The sequence below is a fragment of the Diabrotica virgifera genome, chromosome 8 (assembly GCF_917563875.1).
Source record: "Diabrotica virgifera virgifera chromosome 8, PGI_DIABVI_V3a".
Taxonomy (NCBI): domain Eukaryota; kingdom Metazoa; phylum Arthropoda; class Insecta; order Coleoptera; family Chrysomelidae; genus Diabrotica; species Diabrotica virgifera.
Window position 1 is genome coordinate 209,565,314 of NC_065450.1, and position 21,058 is coordinate 209,586,371.

The 21,058-nt window shown below is 31.0% G+C and overlaps 1 long non-coding RNA gene across 1 annotated transcript; it reads right to left on the minus strand.

Annotated features, from left to right (window-relative positions):
* Positions 1-19,061: 19,061 nt before the first annotated feature.
* Positions 19,062-20,838, minus strand: LOC126889354 (uncharacterized). The gene is made up of 2 exons (XR_007700003.1): positions 20,399-20,838; positions 19,062-19,519 (listed from the first exon to the last, which is right to left on the minus strand). It is a non-coding gene; the product is annotated as an uncharacterized LOC126889354 (long non-coding RNA).
* Positions 20,839-21,058: the final 220 nt, after the last annotated feature.

Here is a 21,058-nt window from a genome sequence, read left to right on the forward strand (position 1 = left end):
GACCTGCAGAAGAACATCGACTTGCAACCAACCATTAAGGCTTTTAAAGACCCTAATGCACATCAAGATGAGATTGTTATAGCAGGAAACATGTTTCTCATGGCTCTATATGGAAAAAAAATCAATTTGAGATACCGTTGATACGTATCTTCATCATACAAAAATAAGACCTACATTACCTCATTGCCCCCTACCGAAACTGCTGCATGAGAACATTCACTGAGAGTTTACTATCAGGTGCAGCAGCGGTTATCCTTATATCAAGCCACACCTGACGAACAACAAAAAGATCCAAAACAGTGTCAACCACTTTGGACCCTGCATTAAACTCAATATTCCGGTATATTTTATGTAAATGTAAAAAGAGCTGCCAACGTAATTGTGGATACAGGAAGACGGACCTCCATTGTTCCCCAATTTCCACATCATGCGAAGGACTGTGTGACAATGTTGAGCCCCGGAAGACAGCTCTGACATAGACGTAGAAGAGACTGAAGAAAAAGACAGAAGTATGTGCAATCTCACAAGTTATTTTGTAGGCATTCATCTCTCTTTGATATATGATCCACAAGTCAGTATCTCATCACCTTTTTTATTTTCTAGGACCACCCCTGACGCTGTCGATGGAGCAATTATACCCTGACCTACGACCCGATGCCATCGAAGGACCTCAGCACAATGCGGAGGGTATGTTTAATCTCACAATCTATTTTACAATCCGCACCTCTCTTTTAGAACTGACAACACCTCTTTTATTTTCCAGAACAAGCAGAATATGTATCGGGACCCATTACCACCGGAGAACGACAGCCAGGACCTTCTAAAAGACAAGGGCACATATAATTTTGTATTATAATTTGTAATATTCATAATCACGATATTTTAAGTTGAATTTTGTTAGAGCCCTACCTTTTGTGATACTGAATTTGTACAATTTGTACAATTTCAACCTTTTTTCTTTTTAATTATATGTGCAGAAAACTAGGAGAAATTTATCATATGACAGCATTCTAATAAAAAACAAAGCTGTTGAATGTAAAGTGGGTTTTGCAGAGACCCTTAAAAATTGTCAATTTTCAACCAGCACTTTAGACCGAACGGATCATCTGAAAAAAAAAACTAAATAGTAATATTTGTAGAGAATTTTAAGTACTTTAATTTTTGTTAACAGATCATTTACTAATAGTTAATAATTTTCGAGATTTAAGCAAAAAAACGGGAAAAAGCAAAAAATTTTCGCTTTTTTCGGGATTTTTTCAAAGTTGCGTCACGAAGTTTTGTCTGCAAACCTCATATTCGGATCCAGCAGCCCAAAATACATACATAACGAAATAAATCAGAACTACCCCAAAACTTTCCCACTAGGGGACTCCTAGAGTACAAATTGACTGAATTATAATGTATAGTCACGGCAGTTATTATGAGATATTTATTCCATATAGAAAAAGTCCTTCTGCTGTGATAGCGTTTTCTCCTGGACTCTTGTTATTCTTCAGCTGCGTTATTATTTCCTCTATCTCCGGATCTGATGGTTCCTTTACTTCAGCCTCATTGCTCCGGTCCATTTTATGATAATATTTCATTGGTATCTTCCCCTAGGTTTAGCAGTTCGTCAAAGTATTCTTCTCGCTTCTCTAGTTTTCTTGGTAAGTCACCTATTATGGTGCCTTCTTTAGTTCTGTAGAACCATGCTATTACGGGACTCATAGCTTTCATTTATCTTGGTAAAAATTCTGAATCTCTTTGTTTATTATATGATTTTCCTTTACTTGGATGAGGAGGACGACTAGAGAGTGTAAGTGGTAAAGTAAGTGGTAGAGTAAAGTGGATTTACCAGCAGTGGTAAATACTGGTAGGTACATGGGGATTCTGGTACAGGGGGATACATAATATATGTATGTATATGCACATATAATTTTTGTAGTTTATTCTGCATATTATGTTTCAAAGCCGCTGAATAGACTGGTCAGGCAATGTGTCACTTCAACAAAATGAGAATAAAAATACAAATTATCATGTGAGTTAATGTATAGTCACGACAGTTATGACAGATTTATTCCATATATAAAAAGTTCTTCTGCTGTGATACTGTTTTCTCCTGTACTCTTTTTATTCTTCAGCTGCTTTATTATTTCCTCTATCTCCTGATCTGATGGTTCGTTTATTTCAGCCTCATTGCTACGGTCGGGTTTATAATTATTGTATTTCATTGGTATCTTCTTCTGGGTTTAGCAGTTCCTCAAAATATTCTTCTTGCCTCTCTAGTTTTCTTGGTAAGTCACGTTTTGCTTAAGATCCTTTGGAATTTCTTGTTGTATAGTCGCCATTACCCTAAAATGGTCCGTGTTGCTGTCTTGCTCTTTTCGATATATTATTGTGATTTGCTCTACTAAAACTACAATGTGAAAATTCGATATTTTATGATATTTATAGCGTATAAAAACAACATAGAGTCTCATAACATTTAATATGACGATCATAAAGCCCATTGAAAAATCTATTTTTTATTATTTGTTGACACAAACAAAACATTAACAAGTAACGCACTAAAAAACGTGAAAACCGAAAACATCCATACATTTCATGAAACTCCACATTCTACAACACTACACGAAAAACGGTCTCGAATTCTCGTGCCATCAGCTCTGTACAAAATCTGGCTCGCTCTTTTTTCGCCACTTTCTGATCTCTTTTTAGTGGAATGTATATGGGTTTTTTAAGAGGAAACGCATTACCCTCTCTGGAATAAATTTTATCAAGATGGCACAGCCAAACTTATTTTAATTGTAAAACACCGAGGAAATTTGTTTGATGTGTCATCAGCACGGCTGCTTATCGGATGAGCGAATGGCATTATCTACAGGGTGATTGATTAGTGGGGTAGAGCTCAATAGATCCGCTCTAGTAATAGATAGCAATAAAAGTTAATAACAAAAAGTGTAGCTACCTTTGAGCTTAACATTACAAAATTAGTTAGAATGTTACAGGGTGTTCGATAACACAGTGGCAGACCAAAGTTATGTTTTTTTTAATAGATCACCCTATATTTTATTTTGAATTCGAAATCCTATTAACTTCTCCATAACAAAAATATAAAGGTTTGTTACGTTATATAATGGTATTAACAAAGTTATAACCAATTTTATATGAAAATCGTAGCAAGTTCAACTCCCTGTATAAATAAAAATAAGCAAAACAGCAATGGTTTATTAATGCCATATTTTTTTAAGTATTGTCAAAAGTTTCGAGAATGATTGATATTGCTAATTTTCTTTATATCAAATACAGGGTGAGTCAAAACGCCAGTACATTGTTTTCTCATCAATTTTAAATGGAACACCCTGTATTTTATATCACTATTGAAAAGTACCATTACCGTACTTTAATTTTTAGAACATTCCCTATGTCTAAACTTATTAGTTTTCGACATATTTTCATTTTTCAATGGACCAGTAGCGTGGCCACCCAAATCACCAGAATTTAATAAACTGGATTGATTTTTTGGGGTTACGTTATTAATGAAGTTTATAAAATACCTCCAACAACAATAGTCCTGTCGCCAGGGGGGGTACAACGGTCTTCTTAATTCAGATGGACTTACCCAAGTTTTTTTTATGTATTCTGGCCCGTAGAACACGAATTATTTGGATAACAGTTGATCCGGATGTCGATAAGATTGTTATAAACAAAGAAGTTGAGGAATTACATAACAGCGATTTCTCGCAAAACAAAACATTTTTTTGTATTTTTTGGGTCATTCTAACCCAAAAATGTTCCTACAAGTTTTTTCGTAGGATGCATAGTTTTCGAGATAAACGCGGTTGAAATTTCAAAAAATCGAAAAATTGCAATTTTTGAACCCGAATAACCTTTGAATAAGAAATAAAATAGCAATTCTGCTTACCGCCTTTAAAAGTTTGAGTTAAATTATATTTGTTTTGAATATTTGCAGTGCTAAAAATTTATTTTTTTAATGTTAAAAAAAGCTATAAACACATAGTGTTTCCCATGCCTAATACATGCGTTTTAATGCATGCTACGTAGAAATAGCCTCGCTTGCACTTTTACCTCTTCTACCTACTCGTTCGATTTTAAATGAGAAATCATTAAAAACATCACTCAAGCACTAGGTGTTTATAGCTTTTTTTAAAAATAAAATAATAAATTTTTAGCAATACAAATAATTAAAACCGATATAATTTGACTTGAACTTTCAAATGCGGTAAGCAGAATTGCCATTTTATTTTTTAATCAAAAGTTATTCGGGTTCAAAAATTGCAATTTTTCGATTTTTTGAAAGTTCAACCGCGTTTATCTCGAAAACTATGCATCCTACGAAAAAATTTGTAGGAACATTTTTTGGTTAGAATGGCCCAAGAAATACAAAAAAATGTTTTGTTTTGCGAGAAATCGCTGTTATGTGATTCCTCAACTTCTTGGTTTATAACAATCTTATCGACATCCGGATCAACTGTTACCCAAAAAATTCGTGTTCTACAGGTCAAAATACATAAAAAAAACTTTAGTAAGTCCATCTGAATACAGGAGGCCGTTGTACCCCCCTGGCGACAGGACTACAAGGGATGAGATGAAAAATAGAATAGAAAGTGTATTTCGATGTGTTAATTTACAAATGCTTTATAGGGTAAGTAGCTCATTCAATGATCGTTTTTAGGCGTGCATATTAGGAGGTAATTTTGAACACCTTATGTAATTAAATATTAAAAATAGTTTATCAAAAGTAGCTTCTAATTTTTTCAAACATGTTTTTTTTGCAAAATGTATTACTGATAAATTATTTTTCGTTCTTTATTTGTTACATTGTTATATTTACAAACAAAAGTAGTGTTTAATTGTCTTCACCAAATGTTGTAATTTGTGTCAGTCTGTTTTTTTTTTGTAAAATTTATTACTAATTTCCTTTCTTCATTTGTTACATTTACCTACATAAAAAAGTAGTTTTTAATTGTTTCAAAAATGTTGCATGTTTTGGTTGGGTTTTTTTTTGTAAAATGTATTCCTAAAAATTATTTTTATTTCTTTATTTGCTGCATTGTTACATTGATTACCGGATTGATAATCAGTAATCGTCAATTGTCAATTCAGTCATGGCTTACTTAAAATTTAGATAGATTTAGACACCTAAAATAATTTGCTCTGAAAAATGAAAATATCTCGAAAACTAATAAATTTGGACATAGGGAATGTTATATAAAATACGTTAATGTTACATTTCAATATTGATATAAAATAGAGGGTGTTCCATTTAACATTACTAAGAAAATAATGTACTTGCGTATTGACTCACCCTGTATGTGATATAAAGAAAATTAGCAATGTCAATAATTCTTGAAAATTTTGACAATAAATAAAAAATATGGCAACAATAAACCATTGCTGTTGTGCTTATTTTTATTTATACAGGGAGTTGAACTTTTTACGATTTTCATACAAAATTGGTTAATATAACTTTGTAAATACCCTGTATAACATAGCAAACCTTTACATTTTTGTGAAGGAGAAGTTAACAGGATTTCAAATATAAAATAAAATATAGGGTGTTCTATTTAAAAAAGAATGTGTGTGTAGTTTGTACACGTAAGAAGCACGTAAGAAGTTATACTTCTATTATTATGATTTCAACGAAATTAATATACTTAACATGTTATTTCTATTTTATTTAAATATTAAACTAACTTTCTTTACCTACCACTTTTAAAAAAATTTTATTAAAACGATACCAAAAATTAAAAAAATATATGAATCGTCCGGGATTTGAACCCGGGACCTCCTGATCTCCGGTCACACGCTCTATCAATGAGCTATATCCTTCTGCTTTGACAGGTTACAAGATTTCTCATAAATGTACTGACCAAGTGAAGTATACAAAAAGTCTTTAAATATACTTACTATTATTATGAAATATCTTATTCCCGAAGAAGACAAATCCAAAGACACAAAAATTATAATAAATAATACATTTACTTAATCCTAATATATCCTTTTATATGATATATGACTTATTTGCGCTGACAGCGCTGATACATACATCTTGAATGCGCATGCGCCCGGCATGTGATAAAATTTCACTCTCGATCGTAAAGAAGTATAACTTCAAAAAGCATAAATTTGGTCTGCCACCATGTTATCGAACATAATAACCCTGTAACATTGTAACTAATTTTGTAATGTGAAGCTCAAAGTTGGCTACACTTTTTGTTTTTAACTTTTATTGCTATCTATTACTATAGCGGATCTATTGAGCTTTACCCCACTAATCAATCACCCTGTAGAACTGATTTAAAAAGATATTTTAGTATTCATATTAATCTTTCCATGAACCTTTGGAATATCTAACTGGAATAAACAACCATTACGTACCCAGATTGTGTAGCTGGTCACAAATAAATATTACAAAATGATAGTTTTAACACACAAAAATATTTAAAAAAGTAAAAAATTACTTATAATAGTAAAAGAAAACCGGGACTATAGTATGATACAGTTGATCCAAAAAACGGCAAAACCCAGACATCCAAAGTGAAAATTATCCTTCAACACCATATTGTTCTATATGGTCCACATATTGTTCAGTAAAAAGTCACACCATTTTGAGCGTCGGGTTTGGAGGGTAGGTGGGGGAGAAATCGATAAATTAGGAGTTTTTTGCGTTTTTCATCAATATTTCTAAAACTATGCGGTTTAGCGTAAACAATGTTCTATACAAAAATGTTCTACATTCAATTAAACAAAAAAGGTCCTAAGCATAATCCTTCTAAAATGAACGGTTCCTCAGTTACGGACGTAGTATATTTATAATTGGTCCAAAAAAGGCCTAACCACGTCATCCCAAATTAAAGTTTTCTTCCAACACCAAATTGTTCTGTGTGGTCCACATATTGTCAAGTAAAAAGTTAAACTATTTTGAGTATCCAGTTTGGGGTGGAGGTGCGGGGAAAAATCGGTAAATTAGTAGTCTTTTAGATTTTTCGTCAATATTTCTAAGCCTAAGAGGTTTAGCGTGAAAAATGTTCTACATTAAATTTGAAACGAAAGCATAATTGTTCTAAAATCAACGGTACCGGATTTACGGAGAGTGTAAAGTGGAGGTTTTCCATATTTTTTACACTCTTTGGACAAATTATAACATTATTACGGAAGAAACTAATTTTTTTAACAGGATTGACCGGTGATATGTTACTGATCGTGACCCGTCAAAATAGCCCGGTCAAAACATCCCCGTCAAAAAAGCCCCGTCAAAATAGCCCGGACACAAAATAGCCTCGACAAAATAGCCCGCAAACAAAATAGCTCCGACAAAATAGATCGCACACAAAATAGCCCCGGTCAAAACAGCCCCGGCTAAAATAGCTCCGGCTAGAAGAGCCTCTTAGAAAACACCTCCAATAAAAAGTTTTACCTTTTAACGGAGTACATTTTATTTTAAATTGCTAGATATCCTAATTGGAAAATAAGCCACAATTTACTTAAAAAAAATATTTTATTAACGTTTCGACTTCCACTTCGGACGTCGTTGTCAAAATACAAAATATTAATAAATTAAACAAAAATGTTGTTGCTCAGTAAAAAATATCTTCTAATAACTTAATTTAATCTGACTCATTCATATCAGCAATTCAGACGTAAATTATGGTGCAAATGGAAGGAATAAATTCGTTATTTCGTAAACCGGCGACATTAAGGAAAAAACCTGAAATAGATCGATTTTTATTTTTAAGCTCATTTGAAAGGTTATACAGGGTGTCCAGAAACTCTACCGACAAACGAAGACAGGAGATTTTTCAGATAATTTTAAGATAATTTAACCCAATTCACTTAGTCCGAAAATGCTTCCTAAGGGAGCTAGAGCTCTTTGAAGATGGCGTCTTGTAATTAGTTTTTCTTAAATACCTCCAGAATGCTTCTATTTAGAAAAACAAAAATTGGTACGCGTATTTATCTTCAAGATATAAATCTAATCCATCCATTGCAAATTTTTAGTACCGATCATAGGCGTCCGTTTTGGGTAGGGCAACGGTTATTTTATCGCATAACTTTTTTATCTTTAATTTTTATGCATTTATGATACTGTATTATTAAATAAGGAAGTATTTTAGTACTAAAAGGTATTCTTGTTTTAAATTGGTAGGACACACCGTTTTCTAGAAAAACCGATTTGAAAGCTTTTCGCTTTTTGAATTAAAAAAAAATTAAAAAAAAAACTGTTTAGAAAGACGAAAACTGGTACATTTATTTATGTTCCAGAGATAAATCGATTTCATTAATTGCGAATTTCTAGTACTGGTCATAGGCGTCTGTTTTGCGTAGGTCAACAGCTATTTTATAGCATAACTTTTTGTCTTGAATTTTTGAGCATTTTTGACACTAGATTATTAAATTATGAGGTATTCGAGTACTAAAAGTTACTCTTACTTTATGTTGGTAACATACTTCGTTTTTTGTTGAAAAGTTCTTTCAATTTTTTTTCAAATTCCAAAAACGAAAAACTTTCAAATCGATTTTTCTAGAAAACCGTGTGTCCTACCGACTTATATCAAGAGTACCTTTTAGTACTAGAATACCTCACAATTTAATAATCCGGTATTAAAAATGTATAAGAGTTAAGGACAAAAAGTTATGCGATAAAATACTCGTTGCTCTACCCAGAACGCACGCCTATGATCGGTATTAGAAATTTGCAACGGATGGAATCGATTCATCTCTGAAGAGTAAATATGCATACCAATTTTCGTTTTTCTAAATAGAAGCGTTCTGGAGGTATTTAAAAAAAACTAATTTCATGACGCAATCTTCAAAGAACTCTAGCTCCCTTAAGAAGCATTTTCGGACTAGGTGAATTGGGTTAAATTGTCTTAAAATTATCTGAGGAATCTCCTGTCTTCGTTTGTCGGTAGAGTTTCTGGACACCCTGTATAATTCTCTATTTAGTAATATAAACAATTACATAATTATTTATACAAGGTGTCCAAAAACTTTTTTTTAATTTAAATTATTTTAGTCCTGTCGCCAGGGGGGGTACAAAGGCCTCCTTAATTCAGATGGACTTACCCAAGTTTTTTTATGTATTTTGACCCGTAGAACACGAATTTTTTGGGTAACAGTTGATCCGGATGTCGATAAGGTTGTTTTAAACAAAGAACTTGAGGAATTACATAACAGCCATTTTTCGCAAAACAAAACATTTTTTTTAATTGTTTGGCTGATTCTCAGCAAAAAATGTTTTTTCAGGTTTTTTCGTAGGATGCATAGTTTTCGAGATAAACGCGGTTGAACTTTCAAAAAATCGAAAAAGTGCAATTTTTGAAGCCGAATAACTTTTGATTAAAAAATAAAATAGCAATTCTGCTTACTGCATTTGAAAGTTCAAGTCAAGTTCTATCGGTTTTGATTATTTCCATTGCTAAAAAGTAAGTTTTTATTTGTTAAACAAAGCCATAAACACATAGTGTTTCCCGTGCCCAATGCATGCATTTTAAATGTACGTAATCTCCGTAGAAATTGTGTGTATGCGCGCCTACTCGTTCCATTTCAAATATGAAATGCATTGAAACCATCATTCAATTACTATGTATTTATAGCTTTGTTTAACAATAAAAAAATTAATTTTTAGCAATGAAAGTAATCTCAAAACCGGTAGAATTTGACTTGAAATTTCAAATGCAGTAAGCAGAATTGCTACTTTATTTTTCAATCAAAAGTTATTCGGGTTCAAAAATTGCAATTTTTCGATTTTTTGAAAGTTCAACCGCGTTTCTGTCGAAAACTATGCATCCTACGAAAAAACTTTTAAAAACATTTTTTGCTTAGAATGACCCAAAAAATACAAAAAAATGTTTTGTTATGCAAAAAATCGCTGTTATGTGATTCCTCAATCAAGCGATTCCTCGCTTTGTTTATAACAATCTTAACGACATCCGGATCGACTGTTACCCAAAAAATTCGTGTTCAACGGATCAAAATACATAAAAAAACTTGAGTCCATCTGAATTAAGGAGGCCGTTGTACCCCCACTGGCGACAGGACTATTTGACAAAAAGGAAGAATGTATTAAATTTATTTAATTTAAAATTCATTTTACTGTTGCCCGAAAACAGAAAAAAATGTTTGTATAATAAATAAACATTGATTTTCGCTTAAATTAAATGTTCAAACTTCCAAGAGGCAGAGAAGACAGGACTCGAGTTCTCTGAAAAGACCATTTTTATTTAATGTGGTTAAGATAAACATCTGAATAGAGGATGATTAGCATTTCCGAAAAAATGTATTTTTAAGGAATTATTTCATGATGAATTCTGAACGTAGCTTTTTTGTTGGGGCTATTTTGTCGGGGCTATTTTGTCGGGGCTATTATTCCGCGGCTATTTTGTCTGAAGGCTATTTTGTCGGAGCTATTTTGTGTGCGGGATATTATGTCGGGGCTATTTTGTCGGAGCTTTTTCGACGGGGCTATTTTGACGGGGTACCGTTACTGATAAACCCTTGAAGGAACGTCAACCTCACCAAGAGGCTTCTACAGACCTAGGCCATATAAATCTCTGGTACGGAGAAACCTAATCTGAACTTTCTGTGGACAATATCGCATGAATATCTTGCCAATAGTAAAATTTTCGTTTCAAATTTAATATAGAACATTTTAAATAGAATATTGATCACGCTAAATCCCTTAGGTTTAAAAATATTGACGAAAAACGTAAAAACTATTATTTTGTCGTCTTCTCCCCTCCACCTCCCACTAAACCCGACGCTCAAAATGGTGTAACTTTTCACTGAACAATATGTGGACGATATAGAACAATTTGGTGTTGGAGGAGAACTTTTATTTTGGATGACGGGGTTAGGCCTTTTTTGGATCAATTATATTATACTACCTCCGTAACTTTGGAACAGTTCATTTTAGAAGAATTATCGATAGGACCTTTTCTGTTTAAAATTAAATGTAGAACATTTTTATATAAAACATTGTTCACGCTAAACCGCCAAGACGAAAAACGTAAAAAACTCTTCATTTATCGAGTTCTCCCCCCGCCCCAAGCCCGAGGCTCAAAATGGTGTGACTTCTTACTGAACAATATGCGGACCATATATAACAATATGGTGTTGAAGGATAACTTTCACTTTGGATGTCTAGGTTTGGGTCTAGTTGTACCATACTACTACTGAAAGATACAACCATACAAAGATACAAGATACAACGGCCAACTATTAACCTCTCACTTGTGCACTACCTATGTCCAATTTCGAGCAAGGATGATGTACATCCACATGTTATTTCACAATTATTAAGACATCGACTTAATGTCGACTACTTTTTAATGTTTAAAGTAGCAATAATGTAATTTAGAGGTTTTACGCCTATTAAAGTGGCTAGTTTCAAATATTTGTACATTGGACGTTCACACTGATGATAGTCAGTTTTGACCGAAAACGTTTTGTACAATTTCCACTACCTTGTGGATCAATTTTAAGGAATTTTTGAATAAATTCATATACCTAAATACAACAAAAGTGTTTAATTCATTCTACGTTCTCTTATCGAAGGTATATTGGGATAAACCGTAATCGTACCCCCTCCTAACCAGGGTTGCCAGATTGGGGGAATTTCCCCCAAATTTGGGGTATTTTTTCTTGTTTGGGGGATTTTTTGGGGGTATACACTGCATGGGGGATTTTTTGGAGGAAAATTTTTTCGCATTGGGGTTTTTTGGGGTATAATTTTAAGAACACATTCCATTGCTTGGTCGATTTTGAATTTCAAGTTAAACAGTGATTCACAAAAATCTTTTAATATAAATTCATCTACAGTCGATTCTGCCATCTAGTACATACAAACTACTTAACTTATTTTGTAAAACATTACAGTTTTCTTCAATAGCCACACAACAAAATTTGGTTTTTGTGCGCTTGATGGTGTATTTAAATATTCATAATGGTACCTATGTGAAACACAGAAAATCGTATCTCCTATTGTTTAACTTTATTTACTTTTCTAGAATTAGAATTAACTTTGAAGAAGGTTATATTTCTGGTGTGCTCAATAATACGCATAATTTATTCAGATTAGTGTTTGTAGATGTGTTAATCTAAAAAATATGCCTAAAGAAAAGGAGTATACCCGAAAATACCGACTTGCTAGGGAATCGGATGCTGAACTTAAAAATATGCCTAAAGAAAAGGAGTATACCCGAAAATACCGACTTGCTAGGGAATCGGATGCTGAACTAAAAGGTAATCTGTTTAATAGAATTTTAAAGGTGAGGGTCATTAATAATTAATTATTTTATGTATAATGGATTGGTCCTGTATCAGAAGATGACCCAAAATAATTTTGTAAGATATGTAAATGGCAGATTTATTTTTATAATATATTGTATAAAATCTACTAAAATTCTACGCTGGTAAAATGACACTTGACAGCCAAAAAAGAATAAAAAATGACAGATAACAGCCCAAAAAGAAGAAGAAATGACAGATGACAGCTCAGAAAAAAGAAGAAGAAATAGCACAAGAATTTTGGGGGATTTTTTAAAAAAAATGTCATTTTTGGGGGAATTTGTAGTTCAGGTTGGGGGAATTGTATAAATCGGTCTGGCAACCCTGCTCCTAACTGCCAAAGTGTCATGGCCGCCGTCGGGACCTATTGTGCTGACATTTACAATGTTTACATATAGACAAGTTTGTTTTTTTCTGCTTATAATGCCGTTTTCTAAAGATATTAGTGAACAAAATCGATTTGCTAACAATATTTAATATATTTTAAATGTGCTAAAATTGGATTCAACAGCAAAAGTCGCATAAATAACATATAAATAACGAATTTGTTTACCTATTACAAATGGGGTTATGTGGTTGTAACTGTTTATTTTGGGAATAAAATGAAAATGATCAATTAAACGACTGGAAAACTGTAAGTATTACAATTAAAACATGTTTATCCTATCACAAGAGTTCACTTCATTTTAAGAAAGCTAATTATTATTATACAATAGACATTTATAAACTGCCATGTACTTTTAAGGTTACTTTTGATCTGTTTTCAAAGCTTATGATTAAATGTTACCTCTTTATTAATTAGATTTGCCAACAAAAGATGCATGATTAAGGCCAAATGCAATTCCTTTGCTAAAGTCATAAAAAAAGTACCAATACAGTTAAAAAAATTATTTTAAAAAGGTCTCTCAAAAGACATGAAAATATACAACAACTCAAAAAACTAGAGAATGTAAAGAAAGCCAGGTTATTGGAAATGGAATTCCTGTTTAATTGAAAGCCACTAAACTATCCAAGACTTTTCAGAATCAAATGTGTCAACTTGTAAAAACGATTCTTCTGACATTTTTAGTAAAAACCAGATTATCCTCAAGAAAAATTCTGTTTAAGTGAGACTCGAAAGTCATATTTGTGAATGTGTCATCTTTGAATGAAACAATTTTTTTACCTAAACAATTAAATGTATGGATCTAATTAAAAACAATGCTGAATCAAGTACAGTTACAGAAATACAATCCTTTGAACTTCTAAATGTGATTGTTGAAAGTGTCGAAATAGCTACTGCATAGGGATTCGAAAGGGATAGACTTGTTATGAACGCACTTGATCATGTACTTCTTACTGTTATAAAGTTGAAACAAAACTTATTTTATGCTTTTTTATCAGTCACCTTTAATTGTGTATCAACTTTACGTGGTACATCGTGCAAAAATTGCTAAAAATGCAAACATTATATTTATTTTCTGTGTTACATTGGATAGTATGATTGAATGTCTTCCTCTTTTAGATAGTGAAGTGAAGAACATCTTGAAGTTCCAATGATGTTTCAAGATGAGGTAAATCGACATAATTGTATGTTAGAAGGACAGAGAATATGAAGAAATGTTATTGCTGCATATTTAGTGTAGTGAAATACAAACTTCAAACATTATAATATATTTTTTGATTTCAAACATTTCATATGATTATGAAAGAACATCTTTCTTTTTAAAACAATGAAGAAGTGAAGAACATAGTAAAGTTCCAACGAAAATGATTCCAGATGAGGAAAATCGAAATAATGGTTGTATGTTACGTGTATAGAGAATACGAAGAAATGTTATTGCTGCAAACTTAGTGTAGTGAATTAAAAACTTATTGTCAAATACAAATCAATTTATTTCATACTTTTATAATATATAGTGATATAATTTTATATGTGTTCAAATAAAAATATTAATAAATAAAATACAATAAACACAAATCATGTATATCTTACAATGAATTACAAAATCAAAAATTAATTACAAAAATATCAAAATAAATCTAAAATATTAAAAAGTTACATATAATTTTTATAGTACCTACATACTTTGGTTGGTACTCTAATAATTTGGAGATCCATTAAAGTTTGTAGATGGAAATTGCAGGTATCTAAAAAATATAATAATATAAAGTAACTCAACAATCTCTTTTTAATTAGGGTAGCAGTTGATAAAGATGACCCTTGCTCGGGAAATCAAATGTATCTAAAAAAAAATTAAGTAACAGCTTTCTAACAAAACAATCTTAGCACTAAACGGAAACAAAGATACTGGTAAGTATTAAAACATTTTTTGAAAAATCTTTCTGAAAGTGAAAATAAAGACTACTCTCTATGGGAACAACTAAAACTGGGCATGCTTTACAAAAAAATGTATCCAGAACAAATTTCTTCTCTATAAGGCAATACTACGACAAGTCTGGATGTACAGGATTTAAATCTGGGGAACTGCCAGTAATACAAATATGCAAAAACTATTAAGATTCTAATCCGAAGTCTTTTATGATGTCCGATGTTTTTAGTACCACTACCAAATATCATGCTAAACTGAAAATTATAGGGTAAAAATCTGTCTGATCACCCAAACTTTTAAAAGCGGGATGCTTATCTGATCTAGTCCAGAGGCTGGTTTCGGTATTGCAGCTATAAAATACTTAAATAGTAAGCATGGAAATTTTTATTATGGTCCGCCTTGAGGCAAACTAGGGCACTAGAGGGTTAAGAAAAGTTACAGATCTCTACACCACTGGGAAGTAGATAGTAGTTACTAATTTGTAAAAAAGTCAGAAATATGGTAATGTAGACTAAATTAATATAAATATGTAAAGAGTTCTCACCCCTGAGTGTAGTTCCCACTGTGTCATTTTTTATATCTGTCATATTGTTATCATGATAACAGATTGCATTAAAGTTAAAATAAAAAAGAATTAAAGAAGTTCATAAAAATATTCTATTTTTGAAAAAATATTTAAGTGCTTAAATACTTTTTTAGATAAAATATACATAAAATTTATTTTTTCTACAACAGTGTTAAAAATGCAACTTTCAGCACTCCATACAAGCGTTAAAAACGCTACCTTAAGGCACTAGTGCTTTAAAATTTTTATGGCACTGCAGTTCGTATTGACTGTATAGGCAATTTTGATGTAATGTCAAAAAAATATAAAAATGGAATGTCAGTTCAAGTAATAGTTATTTATGATATAAGTGTTAAAAGTACACGTTTAACCCTTAAACGCCCAACCTTTTTTAGGTCCCATGTACGCCCAAGGGTGGGTAAAAAATGTCCACCTTGAAAATAGCTAATATATTTATTGAGAGTTGTTGGAAATGGATTAAACTTAAGAATATGATGCTTAAGAAACACAGCATCTTCTAAAATATTAATATAAACAATTTACAAACCTTAAAACAAAATTACAATATAAATAAAAATTAACATACGTAACTGCCATTAATTCAAATTTGTCGATTTTCTCCACGTTCTTCCTTTCAGCCTCCTCATTGGCGGAGAATTATGTCGATAATGTAATTATACGTCGATAATTATATGGATTATGTTCCTACCAACGAGAAATTATAGAGAAACCTTTAGTAACAAGTTTTACAAAAGGTGTACTTTTTATGACCACCCATATTTAACTCAAGATATTACTTTTATTTTCAAAAATATCGGTAAAACCAAATTAACATTAGATAAAGGGCTGTATTTGTAACAATAAATAATTTTTGAAAAATTTTTACACATGTAATAAATAAGTTACAAGGGAATACGCATTAGGTGGACATTTTTTACCCACCCTTGGGCGTTTAAGGGTTAAGGCACGCATGTGAAAGTTTGCAGAATGAGCGATAGCGAGTTCTGCAATTCACATGAGTGCCTTAAAAATGTACTTTTTAACACGCATATCATACAATATTTTTTCTACAAACGTAATTACAGGACAATATCTACAAAAACTTTTACTTGAACTTGACTGACATTCCATTTTTATATTTTTGTGACATTACATCAAAATTGTCTATACGGTCAATACGAATTGCAGTGCCATAAAAATTTTAAAGCACTTGTGCCTTAAAGTAGCATTTTTAATGCTCTTATGGAGTGCTAAAAATTGAATTTTTAACACAGTTGTAGAAAAAAGTTTTTGTAGATATTATTCTGTAATTACGTTTGTAGAAAAAATATTGTATGATATGTGTGTTAAAAACTACATTTTTAAGGCACTCATGTGAATTGCAGACTTTCACATGCGTGCCTTAAATGTGTACTTTTAACACTTATATCATAAATAACTATTAAAAAACTAACAGAAAATAGTAAAAATATTTGAATGAGCATAAGTAAAAAAGTCACTCTCTCAACCAATAAACATTTGTGATTAAAATTAATATACTTAATTGATTATAATATGAATGTGTTCTTGTAGAGTTTCATATAATAATTTCCATTTGACTAAAGAGACACAAGCTGGAATACTTAGGTCAATAATACTTAGGTATGAAACACCCTAAAAAATATGAACTTTTGCATTTGATAATTCAGAGAAAGATCCAAGGTAAATGTGGTTCTGGTAGAATCTCACAATCATAGCTGAACAATCTAAGACCATAGTATGGAAAATCGACTCCATCATCATTAGTTAGAGCTGCTGTCAATAAAGCCACAATAGCGAATATGGTAGCCAATATGATATCCAACAATTGATAACAGTCATGGCACTAAAAAATGTATTATTTCAAAGTGTTTATGGGATAAAATTAGTAAGAGTGACATGATACCTAACAAAAATTTGATTCAGAAGATTTAACATAAAACTTGTAATTCTCTTATACTAAACTCACAATAAAGATGCACCAGAAATAAACAACCCAAGACATGTTGAATGATACAAATAGCACTCCCGAATCATGATTTACAATGTATAAACTTTGTAAATCATGATTTGTGAGTGCTCCTCATAACATTCATCATGTCTTGTGTTTGTTTCTTTCTAGTGCATCTTTATTGTGACTTTAGTATTATAATTATATACAGTGTGTCCACGGTTGGGGTGCCCAAGAGGAAAAACTTTTTTATTTTCAATTTTAGCGAAAAATGTCATTATTGATAAAAAGTTTTACTTGTTCTAAAACCCCATAAAACGAAATAAAATTCAAGTTTTTAAATCCTGCTTAATTTTGTAGCCAATTTTATGTAAATCCCTATTTTATGTAAATTTTTGCACTAAGTTTGAAATCTTAACAATAATCTAGTGTTGCCAAGCCACAATGTAGCTTAGTAACTATCAACTTCGATAAATAATTTGCGAATTGTCAATTTTTTTGACAATGTTAAGCGTTCAATAAAGAATTTATCTTGTGATAAATTTCATTATTAAAATTGTTGTATTAATAATTATTTAATTAATAAATAATTGGATGATTCAAGGAGAACGACAAAGTCTGGCTTCGTAATCCAGAGAAGTGAAAGGGTTGTTCTCCCAAGTTATTATTGTTACAATTTCGAACTTAGTGCAAAAATTTATAGGGATTTACATAAAATTGGCTATAAAAATAAGCAGGATTTGAAAAACTTGAATTTTAGTTCATTTTATGGGGTTTTAGAACAAGCAAAACTTTTTATCAAGAATGACATTTTTCGCTAAAATTGAAAATAAAAAAGTTTTTCCTCTTGGGCACCCCATCCGTAGACACACTGTATATGATTTCAAATATTAATCTTTTCTATTACCATACAAAAAAATATTGCCTTTACTCAAAAACATTTTATTTATCATAAAATTTTTAAAGATATATTTAAAAAGTTCATAAATATTAATATTAATTTATACAAAAACATTAAATATTTTAGTTTTAGTGGTTTATGGCTGTAAGGTGTCTCTGAATATTTTTCACTCTTTTATAAGATGTTTCGAAAATTGAAATATCTCTGAAAGTTTTTAATATTTAAAATCAGTTTTCATAAATTTATCATCGGTTAATATTAGAGATCTTAAGTTCACAGTGGCACAAACAACTGAAAATATCTTCTGCAAGTGGAAGAAGACTAACATACATTTTACATACATTAAATGTTTTTATTTATTTGGCTGGATCTATCTATGTGTACTCAAGCTTTAGCTATCTTCATTGTAAGAATTTTAAGTTTAGCGTGATATTTGGTAGTGGCACTAAAAAAATCGGACATCATGAAAGACTTTGGATTGGAATCTTTGTAGTCTTTGCATATTTGTGTTACTGGCAGTTCCCCAGAATTAAATCCTGTACATCCAGACTTGTCGTAGTATTGCCTTATAGAGAAGAAGTTTGTTCTGGATACATTTTTTTGTAAAGCATGCCAAGTTTTAGTTGTTCCCATAGAGAGTAGTCTTTATTTTCACTTTCAGAAAGATTTTTCAAAAAATGTTTTAATACTTACCAGTATCTTTGTTTCCGTTTAGTGCTAAGATTGTTTTGTTAGAAAGCTGTTACTTAATTTTTTTTAGATACATTTGATTTCCCGAGCAAGGGTCATTCATCTTTATCAACTGCAACCCTAATTGAAAAGAGATTGTTGAGTTACTTTATATATTTTTTAGATACCTGCAATTTCCATCTACAAACTTTAATGGATTTCCAAATTATTAGAGTACCAACCAAAGTATGTAGGTACTATAAAAATTATGGGTTACTTTTTAATATTTTAGGTTTATTTTGATATTTTTGTAATTAATTTTTGATTTTGTAATTCATTGTAAGATATACATGATTTGTGTTTATTGTATTTTATTTATTAATATTTTTATTTGAACACATATAAAATTGTACCACTATATATTATAAAAGTATGAAATAAATTGATTTGTATTTGACAATAAGTTTTTAATTCACTACACTAAGTTTGCAGCAATAACATTTCTTCGTATTCTCTATACACGTAACATACAACCATTATTTCGATTTTCCTCATCTGGAATCATTTTCGTTGGAACTTTATTATGTTCTTCACTTCTTCATTGTTTTAAAGAGGAAGATGTTCTTTCATAATCATATGAAATGTTTGAAATAAAAAAATATATTATAATGTTTGAAGTTTGTATTTCACTACACAAGTATGCAGCAATAACATTTCTTCGTATTCTCTGTCCTTCTAACATACAACCATTATTTCGATTTATCTCATCTTGAAACATCATTGGAACTTCAAGATGTTCTTCACTTCACTATCTAAAAGAGGAAGACATTCAATCATAGTATCCAATGTAACACAGAAAATAAATATAATGTTTGCATTTTAGCAATTTTTGCAGGATGTACCACGTAAATTTGATACACAATTAAAAGTGACTGATAAAAAAGCATAAAATAAGTTTTGTTTCAACTTTATAACAGTAAGAAGTACATGATCAAGTGCGTTCATAACAAGTCTATCCCTTTCGAATCCCTATGCAGTAGCTATCTCGACACTTTTAACAATCACATTTAGAAGTTCAAAGGATTGTATTTCTACTGTACTTGATTCAGCATTGTTTTTAATTAGATCCATACATTTAATTGTTTAGGTAAAAAATTTGTTTCATTCAAAGATGACACATTCACAAAATAATATTTATATATATGACTTTGAGTTTCGCTTAAAACAGAATTTTTCTTGAGGATAATCTGGTTTTTACTAAAAATGTCAGAAGAATCGTTTTACAAGTTGACACATTTGATTCTGAAAAGTCTTGGATAGTTTAGTGGCTTTCAATTAAACAGGAATTCCATTTCCAATAACCTGGCTTTCTTTACATTCTCTAGTTTTTTGAGTTGTTGTATATTTTCATGTCTTTTGAGAGACCTTTTTAAAATAATTTTTTTAACTGTATTGGTACTTTTTTTATGACTTTAGCAAAGGAATTGCATTTGGCCTTAATCATGCATCTTTTGTTGGCAAATCTAATTAATAAAGAGGTAACATTTAATCATAAGCTTTGAAAACAGATCAAAAGTAACCTTAAAAGTACATGGCAGTTTATAAATGTCTATTGTATAATAATAATTAGCTTTCTTAAAATGAAGTGAACTCTTGTGATAGGATAAACATGTTTTAATTGTAATACTTACAGTTTTCCAGTCGTTTAATTGATCATTTTCATTTTATTCCCAAAATAAACAGTTACAACCACATAACCCCATTTGTAATAGGTAAACAAATTCGTTATTTATATGTTCTTTATGCGACTTTTGCTGTTGAATCCAATTTTAGCACATTTAAAATATATTAAATATTGTTAGCAAATCGATTTTGTTCACTAATATCTTTAGAAAACGGCATTATAAGCAGAAAAAAACAAACTTTTCTATATGTAAACATTGTAAATGTCAGCACAATAGGTCCCGACGGCGGCCATGACACTTTGGCAGTTAGGAGGGGGTACGATTACGGTTTATCCCAATAGCCAACTAAATTTTTAAACATTTAAATTTATAAAATAAAAATGTATACCATTTTTATTCAGTTGCAACGCGAAGCCAAAACTGTCTTAATTTTTACTTAGGTTAGAGACCTTTGTAGACGGGGTTGTGAATTGTAACTTTTTAAAATTCCCTCTTGTCTTCACTGCAGCATCCATCTGGCTTGAAATTTTTAGAAGCCATGGAGGTTGTCACCGGGAAAATGGTCCAATAAGCTTTTCAATTTAAAATCTTTTAAAAGTATTTTATTTTACAAATATTTTTATTAGGTTTAAAGACTTTCATTTAAATTTATGTTTAAACATCACA